The sequence below is a fragment of the Bombina bombina genome, chromosome 7, assembly GCF_027579735.1.
Source record: "Bombina bombina isolate aBomBom1 chromosome 7, aBomBom1.pri, whole genome shotgun sequence".
NCBI lineage: Eukaryota > Metazoa > Chordata > Amphibia > Anura > Bombinatoridae > Bombina > Bombina bombina.
In genome coordinates, this window is record NC_069505.1 from 62,712,920 (window position 1) to 62,727,559 (window position 14,640).

Consider the following 14,640-nt stretch of genomic DNA (forward strand, 5'->3'; position numbering starts at 1 on the left):
CCTGGGTAATACTAGCTGTGCCAGATGTGGAAGGCAAAACAGACTCCGTTTGAGCTGTACCCTGCAAAATAGACAAAATTTGGCGAGCACAACGAACACCAGCATTGGAAGGATTAACAGTTTCAATCCCCAGAGACTCATTCCCCAATACAGTGCCCCCTTGAACACCACACAAATTAGGCCTGTTCCCACTCAGCCCAGTCGTCACATTAGCCCTAGGCACACTAGTTAAGACATTCACATTGTCATGAGCATTCACACTGGCAATGAAAGCGTTAACTGGGACAGAAGATCTTTCATTCGCAACCTGCGCATTCACTTCCGCTTGAACCGCCCTACCACTTGCATGGAATTCACGCACACCTGCGGCATGCACTGGGTTAATAGTGTTTCCCCTCATAGCATTGTTAGTTAACCCTTGAAGCGCAGCATTGCTAGTTAAGGCATTTACATTATCATGAGCATTCATAAGGGCATTCACATTATCATGAGCATTCACACTGGCAATGAAAGTGTTAACTGTAGCATCAGATCTTTCATTCTCAACCCGTGCAATCTCTCTCGCTTGAACTGCCCTACCACCTGCATGCAAATCACGCACACCTGTGGCATGCACTGGGTTAATAGTGTTTCCCCTCATCGCATTGTCAGTTAAGCCTTGAAGCGCAGCATCGCTGCTGTGAGCCTCGCCCCTGTCGCGGGGATAAACTTGGTCTGCACCCTTATATAACTGGGTATGTGTCACACGGCTATCTCTAACCAAACCTCTGTTTCTCATATTGGAGCGGCTGGACCCTCTCATTCCCCTCACTATGCTAGTTGTGGCACCTCGCCTTTGCCCTGAGAAACCTCTTATGGCCCCGCTCCCACGTGACGCCGCAGCAAAGTTAACCCTTCTCTGAACATTTTTCCTCCTTGTGCTGCCCCTCATGGAGACTGGCAATCGTTCCCCTACCGGTGTCCTCTCATGGTACTCACCTCCGGTGTAAATGAGAGGACCCGGTCGATTGCCGCCATCTCCGCGTGTGTCTTGCCGTGTATGGGCGGAAATGACGTCACCGGAAGGGGCGGGGCTTATCGCGCCCACTTCCGGATTCGCCGATGGAGCAGCCGCATGGATAGGAGCTACAGGAGGAGACATAGCCGACGCAAGGGACGCAAGTAAGGACGCCATCGCCGACGCAGCCGACGGGGGAAGCGCCGCAAAGAGGGAGGAGACAGAAGAGTCAGGTAAGTTACCCGGCAGTGCCCAAGAAGGCCCCCCCGCAACCGCCGCCATATTGGTGTTTCCACCCACAGCCGCCATATTGTGTGACATAGGGGGATGTTGAAGAGCCACCATGCTGGAGTCCACACCCACCGCCGCCATATTGGGGCCTACTACTAGGCCTTGCTGGGGATTAACATTGGCAGCGGTAGTGGTGGACTGAACATGGGGGCCAACATCATTGTGATGATGTATCACACAGGGGGAAGGGGGGACAGCAGAGGCGGTCGGTTCCCTAATTATACGTGGGGAAGGGGAATAACTTACTGCAGCACCTCTACCCTTATTAGGCTGTTTTTTAAGTAATGGGGTTGACACGCCTGGCCTGTCAGTAAACAGTTCAGGCGATTCTACCCTTTGTGCCAACACCTGTTCTCCCTGCTCTACCCCTGCCCCATCACCCTCTGCACCTAAGGCCTCTATGCTAGGGGCCCTGACCAGTGCCTCAGTAGCATAGGCCGATCCGGTGCAGCTAAAGTCATGCACTTCAGCAACTGTAGTAACTGATGTGTGTAAATGGCTAGGAGCTGTAACAACTAAGCTATCAGGTTGTGTTTCAGGAACAAAATCATCTAAATCCTCCCCATTATGCATGTCACTTATCTGCTTTTCCTTTCCAGGTCTTGCAAAAGTCAGTGCATGGAATCTTTGAGGAGGGAGTCTGGTTCTTCTAGGACGCTGCATGAAGAAGTTTTGAATCAGCAAGTACTGCAAAAACGTCTCTGCTCAGGATCCAGGAAGAAGAGGGCCAGTGATCAGTGTTGCACACTTTTAAGGTAAGAAGGGGGCTCCTCCCTACACTAGCAACATTGTTGCAACTAACCCCACACTGCCTCTTCTCCTATCTCACTCCTTTCAGCATTAACCCTTAGCTTGTTTCAGTCCCATGCTGGTCCCTCCACTGTCTTTTCAATTATTTATTTTTACCAGTGAAACCAATATAACATCTCAACATTCACAAATATACATTTCTGACATTCAAAAACAAAACAAAAACAAATCAGTGACCAATATAGCCACCTTTCTTTGCAAGGACACTCAAAAGCCTACCATCCATGGATTCTGTCAGTGTTTTGATCTGTTCACCATCAACATTGCGTGCAGCAGCAACCACAGCCTCCCAGACACTGTTCAGAGAGGTGTACTGTTTTCCCTCCTTGTAAATCTCACATTTGATGATGGACCACAGGTTCTCAATGGGGTTCAGATCAGGTGAACAAGGAGGCCATGTCATTAGATTTTCTTCTTTTATACCCTTTCTTGCCAGCCACGCTGTGGAGTACTTGAACGCGTGTGATGGAGCATTGTCCTGCATGAAAATCATGTTTTTCTTGAAGGATGCAGACTTCTTCCTGTACCACTGCTTGAAGAAGGTGTCTTCAAGAAACTGGCAGTAGGACTGGGAGTTGAGCTTGACTCCATCCTCAACCCGAAAAGGCCCCACAAGCTCATCTTTGATGATACCAGCCCAAACCAGTACTCCACCTCCACCTTGCTGGCGTCTGAGTCGGACTGGAGCTCTCTGCCCTTTACCAATCCAGCCACGGGCCCATCCATCTGGCCCATCAAGACTCACTCTCATTTCATCAGTCCATAAAACCTTAGAAAAATCAGTCTTGAGATATTTCTTGGCCCAGTCTTGACGTTTCAGCTTGTGTGTCTTGTTCAGTGGTGGTCGTCTTTCAGCCCTTCTTACCATGGCCATGTCTCTGAGTATTGCACACCTTGTGCTTTTGGGCACTCCAGTGATGTTGCAGCTCTGAAATATGGCCAAACTGGTGGCAAGTGGCATCTTGGAAGCTGCACGCTTGACTTTTCTCAGTTCATGGGCAGTTATTTTGCGCCTTGGTTTTTCCACACGCTTCTTGCGACCCTGTTGACTATTTTGAATGAAACGCTTGATTGTTCGATGATCATGCTTCAGAAGCTTTGCAATTTTAAGAGTGCTGCATCCCTCTGCAAGATATCTCACTATTTTTGACTTTTCTGAGCCTGTCAAGTCCTTCTTTTGACCCATTTTGCCAAAGGAAAGGAAGTTGCCTAATAATTATGCACACCTGATATAGGGTGTTGATGTCATTAGACCACACCCCTTCTCATTACAGAGATGCACATCACCTAATATGCTTAATTGGTAGTAGGCTTTCGAGCCTATACAGCTTGGAGTAAGACAACATGCATAAAGAGGATGATGTGGTCAAAATACTCATTTGCCTAATAATTCTGCACTCCCTGTAGAGCAGTCTCGCTCAGTAACGTACAACAGTCTCACACTATAGAGCAGTCTCGCTTAGTAAAGTACAACAGTCTCACACTATAGAGCAGTCTCGCTCAGTAATGTACAACAGTCTCACACTATAGAGCAGTCTCGCTCAGTAACGTACAACAGTCTCACACTATAGAGCAGTCTCGCTTAGTAAAGTACAACAGTCTCACACTATAGAGCAGTCTCGCTCAGTAATGTACAACAGTCTCACACTCTATAGAGCAGTCTTGCTCAGTAAAGTACAACAGTTTCACACTCTATAGAGCATTCTCTACTACTAATGCAAATAGGTAAGGCTGCTAATAACAGTGCTGTAATTATGGGAGATTTTAACTACCCTGATATAAACTGGGCCAATGAAACTAGTAATTCAGCTAAGGGGGATAGATTTTTAAATGTTCTCAGGGATAACTTCTTGTCACAATTAATAGAGGAGCCAACTAGGAGTAAAGCTATATTGGATTTAGTGCTATCAAACAATACAGATATAATATCAAACATAGAAATCAAAGAACATTTGGGTAACAGTGATCATAACATGGTCACATTTGAAATCTCTTTTCATATGCAGTGTTTTAAAGGCTTAACTAAGACTTTTAATTTCAAGAAAGCAAAATTCAACGATTTAAGGAAATCATTAAATAATATAAATTGGGACAATGTATTTTCTAATAAAAATACAGAGGATAAATGGATAATATTTAAAAATTTGTTAAATAAATATACATATCAATACATACCATATGGTTATAAAAATAAAAATAAAAAAAATAAGCCGTTATGGCTAAATATAAATGTGTTAAAAGAAATTAGGAAAAAACGTAGGGCATTTAAATTATTAAAAGAAAATAGTACAGACTCAGCATACAATATTTATAAGGAATGTAACAAAGCATGCAAAAAAGCAATCAAATTAGCCAAAATTGAATATGAAAAATTAATTGCCAAGGATTCTAAGTCTAACCCTAAAAGGTTCTTTAAGTACATAAATAGCAAAAAATCTAAGAAGGATAATATAGGTACATTAAAATGTGTGGAGGGTAGCATGATAAATAATGACAGGGAGAAGGCTGAGGTACTAAACCAGTTTTTTTCTTCAGTATACACAAGAGAGGAACCATTGAATGATACTTTGGAACAGAATAGAACATGCCAGTCCATACCACTAACTGGGTTTTGTTTAGAGGATATCAGGAAAAAACTAAAAAATATTAAGGTAAATAAAACTCCAGGCCCAGATGGAATACACCCAAGGGTGTTAAGGGAACTTAGCACTGTTATAGACAAACCTTTACTCTTAATTTTTCAAGACTCATTATCCTCAGGCATGGTACCCCAGGATTGGCGTAAAGCTGATGTGGTGCCACTCTTCAAAAAGGGAAGCAGGGATGATCCAGGAAGCTATAGACCAGTTAGTCTGACATCAATAGTGGGGAAGATATTTGAAGGGATTATAAGGGATTATATTGATGAGCATATTCGCGTAAACAAGATTATGAGTTCTAATCAGCATGGCTTTAGGAGAAATAGATCATGTCAAACTAATCTAATTAGATTCTACGAGGAAGTAAGTAAAAATATAGATAAAGGGGAATCAGTTGATGTGATATACTTAGATTTTGCAAAGGCATTTGATACAGTGCCACATGAGAGATTAATGCACAAAATTAAGGGACTGGGAATAGCTGAAAATGTTAGCTCATGGATAAATAACTGGATAAAAGATAGGGAGCAACGAGTAGCAGTAAATGGATCATACTCAGATTGGACAAAGGTAATCAGTGGCGTCCCCCAGGGATCAGTACTGGGCCCTGTTCTTTTTAATATTTTTATAAATGACTTGGAGCAAGGATTAAATAGCGACATCTCTATTTTTGCAGATGATACTAAGTTAAGTAAGGTCATTAGGTCAGAGCAGGATGAACTCTCTTTGCAAAGGGATTTGCTAAAATTAGAACTATGGGCAAGTGAATGGAAAATGAGATTTAATACGGAAAAATGTAAGGTTCTACATTTTGGAAGTAAAAATAAGCAGGCTATGTATTTTTTAAATGGGACAAGACTTAGCCAAACACAGGAGGAAAGGGATTTGGGAGTAGTAATAGATAACAAGCTAAAGATGAGTGCACAATGCAGGGCAGCGGCTTCAAAGGCTAATAAGATACTAGCATGTATTAAAAGAGGCATTGATTCAAGGGAGGAAAGCATAATTCTGTCATTATATAAAGCCCTGGTAAGACCTCACCTTGAGTTTGGAGTGCAGTTCTGGGGACCGATTGCTAAAAAAGATATTGCAGAACTAGAAAAAGTTCAGAGAAGGGCCACAAAGCTAATAAGGGGATTGGAGAAATTAACCTATGAGGAGAGGCTAGCCAAACTGGGTCTGTTCTCTTTAGAAAAAAGGCGCTTGAGAGGTGACATGATTACTTTATATAAATATATTCAAGGCCCATATACAGAGATGGCAGAAGCTCTTTTTATTCCAAGAAAATTGGTTCTGACAAGAGGTCATAATTTAAGGTTGGAGGAAAGGAGATTTAATCTCCTGCAACGGAAACGTTTTTTCACTGTAAGAGCAATAAAATTGTGGAACTCATTACCAAAGGAGGTAGTGAATGCCAATACCATAGATACATTTAAAAATAGTCTGGATAAATTTCTGTATATAAACAAAATTCATGGATATGATTGCTAGTATTAAATGGGTCACATTTTAATGGGGTTATTTAAGCTTAACTGGAGCTTTTTGTAAGTATTTTAGATTTGTATAGGTTGAACTCGATGGACTTCAGTCTTTTTTCAACCTTATCTACTATGTTACTATGTTACTATGTTACTAAAGTACAACAGTCTCACACTCTATAGAGCAGTCTCACTCAGTAACATACAACAGAATCACACTATATAGAGCAGTCTCATTCGGTAATGTACAACAGTCTCACACGCTATAGAGTAGTCTCGCTCAGTAAAGTACAACAGTCTCACACTATAGAGCAGTCTCGCTCAGTAACGTACAACAGTCTCACACTCTATAGAGCAGTCTCACCCAGTAACGTACAACAGTCTCACACTCTATAGAGCAGTCTCACTCAGTAACGTACAACAGTCTCACACTCTATAAAGCAGTCTCACTCAGTAAAGTACAACAGTCTCACACTATAGAGCAATCTCACTCAGTAAAGTACAACAGTCTCACACTCTATAGAGCATTCTCGCTCAGTAAAGTACAACAGTCTCACACTATAGAGCAGTCTCGCTCAGTAACGTACAACAGTCTCACACTCTATAGAGCAGTCTCACCCAGTAACGTACAACAGTCTCACACTCTATAGAGCAGTCTCGCTCAGTAAAGTACAACAGTCTCACACTCTATAGAGCAGCCTTGCTCAGTAAATTACAACAGTCTCACACTATAGAGCAGTCTCGCTCAGTAACATACAATAGTCTCACACTCTATAGAGCAGTCTTGCTCAGTAAAGTACAACAGTCTCACACTATAGAGCAGCCTTGCTCAGTAAATTACAACAGTCTCACACTCTATAGGGCAATCTCCCTCAGTAATGTACAACAGTCTCACACTATATAGAGCAGTCTCGCTCAGTAAAGTACAACAGTCTCACACACTATAGAGCAGTCTCACTCAGTAACGTACAACAGTCTCACACTCTATAGAGCATTCTCGCTCAGTAACGTACAACAGTCTCACACTCTATAGAGTAGTCTCGCTCAGTAAAGTACAACAGTCTCACACTATAGAGCAGTCTCACTCAGTAAAGTACAACAGTCTCACACTCTATAGAGCAGTCTCGCTCAGTAACGTACAACAGTCTCACACTCTATAGAGCAGTCTTGCTCAGTAACGTACAACAGTCTCACACTCTATAGAGCAGTCTCGCTCAGTAAAGTACAACAGTCTCACACTATAGAGCAGTCTCGCTCAGTAAAGTACAACAGTCTCACACTCTATAGAGCTGTCTCACTCAGTAACGTACAACAGTCTCACACTCTATAGAGCACTCTCGCTCAGTAACGTACAACAGTCTCTCACTCTATAAAGCAGTCTCGCTCAGTAACGTACAACAGTCTCACACTATAGAGCAGTCTCACTCAGTAAAGTACAACAGTCTCACACACTATAGAGCAGTCTCGCTCAGTAAAGTACAACAGTCTCACACTCTATAGAGCAGTCTTGCTCAGTAACGTACAACAGTCTCACACTCTATAGAGCAGTGTAACTCCGTAATGTACAACAGTCTCACACTCTATAGAGCAGTCTCGCTCAGTAACGTACAACAATCTCACATTCTATAGAGCAGTCTCGCTCAGTAAAGTACAACAGTTTCAAACTCTATAGAGCAGTGTTGTTCAGTAACGTACAACAGTCTCACACTCTATAGAGAAGTGTCGCTCAGTAATGTACAACAGTCTCACACTCTATAGAGCAGTCTCGCTTAGTAATGGACAATAGTCTCACACTATAGAGCATTCTCGCTTAGTAAAGTACAACAGTCTCACACTATAGAGCAGTCTCGCTCAGTAATGTACAACAGTCTCACACTACAGTGCAGTCTCACTCAGTAGCGTACAACAGTCTCACACTCTATAGAGCAGTCTCACTCAGTAAAGTACAACAGTCTCACACTTTATAGAGCCGTCTCGCTCAGAAAGGTACAAAAAGTCTCACACTATATAGAGTGGTCTCGCTCAGTAAAGTACAACAGTCTCACACTCTATAGAGAAGTCTCGCTCAGTAAAGTACAACAGTCTCACACTATAGAGCAGTCTCGCTCGTTAAAGAACAACAGTCTCACACTCTATAGAGCAGTCTCGCTCAGTAAATTACAACAGTCTCACACTATAGAGCAGTCTCGCTCAGTAACGTACAACAGTCTCAACCTCTATAGTGCAGTCTCGCTCAGGTAAGTACAGCAGTCTCACACTCTATAGAGCAGTCTCACTCAGTAAAGTACAACAGTCTCACACTCTATAGAGCAGTCTCACTCAGAAAGGTACAAAAAGTCTCACACTGTATAGAGCAGTCTCGCTCAGTAAAGTACAACAGTCTCACACTCTATAGAGAAGTCTCACTCAGTAATGTACAACAGTCTCACACTCTATAAAGCAGTCTCGCTCAATAAAGTACAACAGTCTCACACTCTATAGAGCAGTCTCGCTTAGAAAAGTACAACAGTCTCACACTCTATAGAGCAGTATCGCTCAGCAAAGTACAACAGTCTCACACTCTATAGAGCAGTAACTCAGTAGACAACAAAACACTCTCACACCATAGAGTAGTTTCACTCAGTAGACATCACACTCTCACACTATAGAGTAGTCTCACTCAGTAGACATCACACTCTCACACTATAGAGCAGTCTCACTCAATAGACATCACACTCTCACACTATAGAGCAGTCTCACTCAGTAGAAAAACCACACTCTCAAGCTATAGAACAGTCTCACTCAGTAACGTACAACAGTCTCCCACTCTATAGAGCAGTCTCGCTCAGTAAAGTACAACAGTCTCACACTATAGAGCAGTCTCGCTCAGTAACGTACAACAGTCTCACACTATAGAGCAGCCTCGCTTAGTAAAGTACAACAGTCTCACACTATAGAGCAGTCTCGCTCAGTAATGTACAACAGTCTCACACTCTATAGAGCAGTCTTGCTCAGTAAAGTACAACAGTCTCACACTCTATAGAGCAGTCTCACTCACTAAAGTACAACAGTCTCACACTCTATAGAGCAGTCTCACTCAGTAACATACAACAGAATCACACTATATAGAGCAGTCTCACTCGGTAATGTAAAACAGTCTCACACGCTATAGAGCAGTCTCGCTCAGTAAAGTACAACAGTCTCACACTATAGAGCAGTCTCGCTCAGTAACGTACAACATTCTCACACTGTATAGAGCAGTCTCAGCCAGTAACGTACAACAGTCTCACACTCTATAGAGCAGTCTCACTCAGTAACGTACAACAGTCTCACACTCTATAAAGCAGTCTCACTCAGTAAAGTACAACAGTCTCACACTATAGAGCAATCTCACTCAGTAAAGTACAACAGTCTCACACTCTATAGAGCATTCTCGCTCAGTAAAGTACAACAGTCTCACCCTATAGAGCAGTCTCGCTCAGTAACGTACAACAGTCTCACACTCTATAGAGCAGTCTCACCCAGTAACATACAACAGTCTCACACTCTATAGAGCAGTCTCGCTCAGTAACGTACAACAGTCTCACACTCTATAGAGCAGCCTTGCTCAGTAAATTACAACAGTCTCACACTATAGAGCAGTCTCGCTCAGTAAAGTACAACAGTCTCACACTATAGAGCAGCCTTGCTCAGTAAATTACAACAGTCTCACACTCTATAGGGCAATCTCCCTCAGTAATGTACAACAGTCTCACACTATATAGAGCAGTCTCGCTCAGTAAAGTACAACAGTCTCACACACTATAGAGCAGTCTCACTCAGTAACGTACAACAGTCTCACACTCTATAGAGCAGTCTCGCTCAGTAACGTACAACAGTCTCACACTATAGAGCAGTCTCGCTCAGTAGAGTACAACAGTCTCACACTCTATAGAGTAGTCTCGCTCAGTAACGTACAACAATCTCACACTCTATAGAGCATTCTCGCTCAGTAACGTACAACAGTCTCACACTCTATAGAGTAGTCTCGCTCAGTAAAGTACAACAGTCTCACACTATAGAGCAGTCTCACTCAGTAAAGTACAACAGTCTCACACTCTATAGAGCAGTCTCGCTCAGTAATGTACAACAGTCTCACACTATAGAGCAGTCTCGCTCAGTAATGGACAACAGGCTCACACTCTATAGAGAAGTGTCGCTCAGTAATGTACAACAGTCTCACACTCTATAGAGCAGTCTCGCTTAGTAATGGACAATAGTCTCACACTATAGAGCATTCTCGCTTAGTAAAGTACAACAGTCTCACACTATAGAGCAGTCTCGCTCAGTAATGTACAACAGTCTCACACTACAGTGCAGTCTCACTCAGTAGCGTACAACAGTCTCACACTCTATAGAGCAGTCTCACTCAGTAAAGTACAACTGTCTCACACTTTATAGAGCCGTCTCGCTCAGAAAGGTACAAAAAGTCTCACACTATATAGAGCGGTCTCGCTCAGTAAAGTACAACAGTCTCACACTCTATAGAGAAGTCTCGCTCAGTAAAGTACAACAGTCTCACACTATAGAGCAGTCTCGCTCGTTAAAGAACAACAGTCTCACACTCTATAGAGCAGTCTCGCTCAGTAAATTACAACAGTCTCACACTATAGAGCAGTCTCGCTCAGTAACGTACAACAGTCTCACCCTCTATAGAGCAGTCTCGCTCAGGTAAGTACAACAGTCTCACACTCTATAGAGCAGTCTCACTCAGTAAAGTACAACAGTCTCACACTCTATAGAGCAGTCTCACTCAGAAAGGTACAAAAAGTCTCACATTGTATAGAGCAGTCTCGCTCAGTAAAGTACAACAGTCTCACACTCTATAGAGAAGTCTCACTCAGTAATGTACAACAGTCTCACACTCTATAAAGCAGTCTCGCTCAATAAAGTACAACAGTCTCACACTCTATAGAGCAGTCTCGCTTAGAAAAGTACAACAGTCTCACACTCTATAGAGCAGTCTCGCTCAGCAAAGTACAACAGTCTCACACTCTATAGAGCAGTGACTCAGTAGACAACACCACACTCTCACACCATAGAGTAGTTTCACTCAGTAGACATCACACTCTCACACTATAGAGTAGTCTCACTCAGTAGAAAAACCACACTCTCAAGCTATAGAACAGTCTCACTCAGTAACGTACAACAGTCTCACACTCTATAGAGCAGTCTCGCTCAGTAAAGTACAACAGTCTCACACTATAGAGCAGTCTCGCTCAGTAGCGTACAACAGTCTCACACTATAGAGCAGTCTCGCTTAGTAAAGTACAACAGTCTCACACTATAGAGCAGTCTCGCTCAGTAATGTACAACAGTCTCACACTCTATAGAGCAGTCTTGCTCAGTAAAGTACAACAGTCTCACACTCTATAGAGCAGTCTCACTCACTAAAGTACAACAGTCTCACACTCTATAGAGCAGTCTCACTCAGTAACATACAACAGAATCACACTATATAGAGCAGTCTCACTCGGTAATGTACAACAGTCTCACACTCTATAGAGCAGTCTCGCTCAGCAAAGTACAACAGTCTCACACTCTATAGAGCAGTGACTCAGTAGACAACACCACACTCTCACACCATAGAGTAGTTTCACTCAGTAGACATCACACTCTCACACTATAGAGTAGTCTCACTCAGTAGAAAAACCACACTCTCAAGCTATAGAACAGTCTCACTCAGTAACGTACAACAGTCTCACACTCTATAGAGCAGTCTCGCTCAGTAAAGTACAACAGTCTCACACCATAGAGCAGTCTCGCTCAGTAACGTACAACAGTCTCACATTCTATAGAGCAGTCTCACTCAGTAACGTACAACAGTCTCACATTCTATAAAGCAGTCTCACTCAGTAAATTACAACAGTCTCACACTATAGAGCAATCTCACTAAGTAAAGTACAACAGTCTCACACTCTATAGAGCATTCTCGCTCAGTAAAGTACAACAGTCTCACCCTATAGAGCAGTCTCGCTCAGTAACGTACAACAGTCTCACACTCTATAGAGCAGTCTCACCCAGTAACGTACAACAGTCTCACACTCTATAGAGCAGTCTCGCTCAGTAACGTACAACAGTCTCACACTCTATAGAGCAGCCTTGCTCAGTAAATTACAACAGTCTCACACTATAGAGCAGTCTCGCTCAGTAACATACAATAGTCTCACACTCTATAGAGCAGTCTTGCTCAGTAAAGTACAACAGTCTCACACTATAGAGCAGCCTTGCTCAGTAAATTACAACAGTCTCACACTCTATAGGGCAATCTCCCTCAGTAATGTACAACAGTCTCACACTATATAGAGCAGTCTCGCTCAGTAAAGTACAACAGTCTCACACACTATAGAGCAGTCTCACTCAGTAACGTACAACAGTCTCACACTCTATAGAGCAGTCTCGCTCAGTAACGTACAACAGTCTCACACTATAGAGCAGTCTCGCTCAGTAGAGTACAACAGTCTCACACTCTATAGAGTAGTCTCGCTCAGTAACGTACAACAATCTCACACTCTATAGAGCATTCTCGCTCAGTAACGTACAACAGTCTCACACTCTATAGAGCAGTCTCGCTCAGTAGGTACAACAGTCTCACACTCTATAGAGCAGTCTTGCTCAGTAACGTACAACAGTCTCACACTCTATAGAGTAGTCTCGCTCAGTAACGTACAACAATCTCACACTCTATAGAGCATTTTCGCTCAGTAACGTACAACAGTCTCACACGCTATAGAGTAGTCTCGCTCAGTAAAGTACAACAGTCTCACACTATAGAGCAGTCTCACTCAGTAAAGTACAACAGTCTCACACTCTATAGAGCAGTCTCGCTCAGTAACGTACAACAGTCTCACACTCTATAGAGCAGTTTCGCTCAGTAACGTACAACAGTCTCACACTCTATAGAGTAGTCTCGCTCAGTAATGTACAACAATCTCACACTCTATAGAGCATTCTCGCTCAGTAACGTACAACAGTCTCACACTCTATAGAGTAGTCTCGCTCAGTAAAGTACAACAGTCTCACACTATAGAGCAGTCTCACTCAGTAAAGTACAACAGTCTCACACTCTATAGAGCAGTCTTGCTCAGTAACGTACAACAGTCTCACACTCTATAGAGTAGTCTCGCTCAGTAACGTACAACAATCTCACACTATAGAGCAGTCTCACTCAGTAAAGTACAACAGTCTCACACTCTATAGAGCAGTCTTGCTCAGTAACGTACAACAGTCTCACACTCTATAGAGTAGTCTCGCTCAGTAACGTACAACAATCTCACACTCTATAGAGCATTCTCGCTCAGTAACGTACAACAGTTTCACACTCTATAGAGTAGTCTCGCTCAGTAAAGTACAACAGTCTCACACTATAGAGCAGTCTCACTCAGTAAAGTTCAACAGTCTCACACTCTATAGAGCAGTCTCGCTCAGTAAAGTACAACAGTCTCACACTATAGAGCAGTCTCGCTCAGTAAAGTACAACAGTCTCACACTCTATAGAGCTGTCTCACTCAGTAACGTACAACAGTCTCACACTCTATAGAGCACTCTTGCTCAGTAACGTACAACAGTCTCACACTCTATAGAGCAGTCTCGCTCAGTAGGTACAACAGTCTCACACTCTATAGAGCAGTCTTGCTCAGTAACGTACAACAGTCTCACACTCTATAGAGTAGTCTCGCTCAGTAACGTACAACAATCTCACACTCTATAGAGCATTTTCGCTCAGTAACGTACAACAGTCTCACACGCTATAGAGTAGTCTCGCTCAGTAAAGTACAACAGTCTCACACTATAGAGCAGTCTCACTCAGTAAAGTACAACAGTCTCACACTCTATAGAGCAGTCTCGCTCAGTAACGTACAACAGTCTCACACTCTATAGAGCAGTTTCGCTCAGTAACGTACAACAGTCTCACACTCTATAGAGTAGTCTCGCTCAGTAATGTACAACAATCTCACACTCTATAGAGCATTCTCGCTCAGTAACGTACAACAGTCTCACACTCTATAGAGTAGTCTCGCTCAGTAAAGTACAACAGTCTCACACTATAGAGCAGTCTCACTCAGTAAAGTACAACAGTCTCACACTCTATAGAGCAGTCTCGCTCAGTAATGTACAACAGTCTCACACTCTATAGAGCAGTCTTGCTCAGTAACGTACAACAGTCTCACACTCTATAGAGTAGTCTCGCTCAGTAACGTACAACAATCTCACACTCTATAGAGCATTCTCGCTCAGTAACGTACAACAGTTTCACACTCTATAGAGTAGTCTCGCTCAGTAAAGTACAACAGTCTCACACTATAGAGCAGTCTCACTCAGAAAGGTACAAAAAGTCTCACACTGTATAGAGCAGTCTCGCTCAGTAAAGTACAACAGTCTCACACTATAGAGCAGTCTCGCTCAG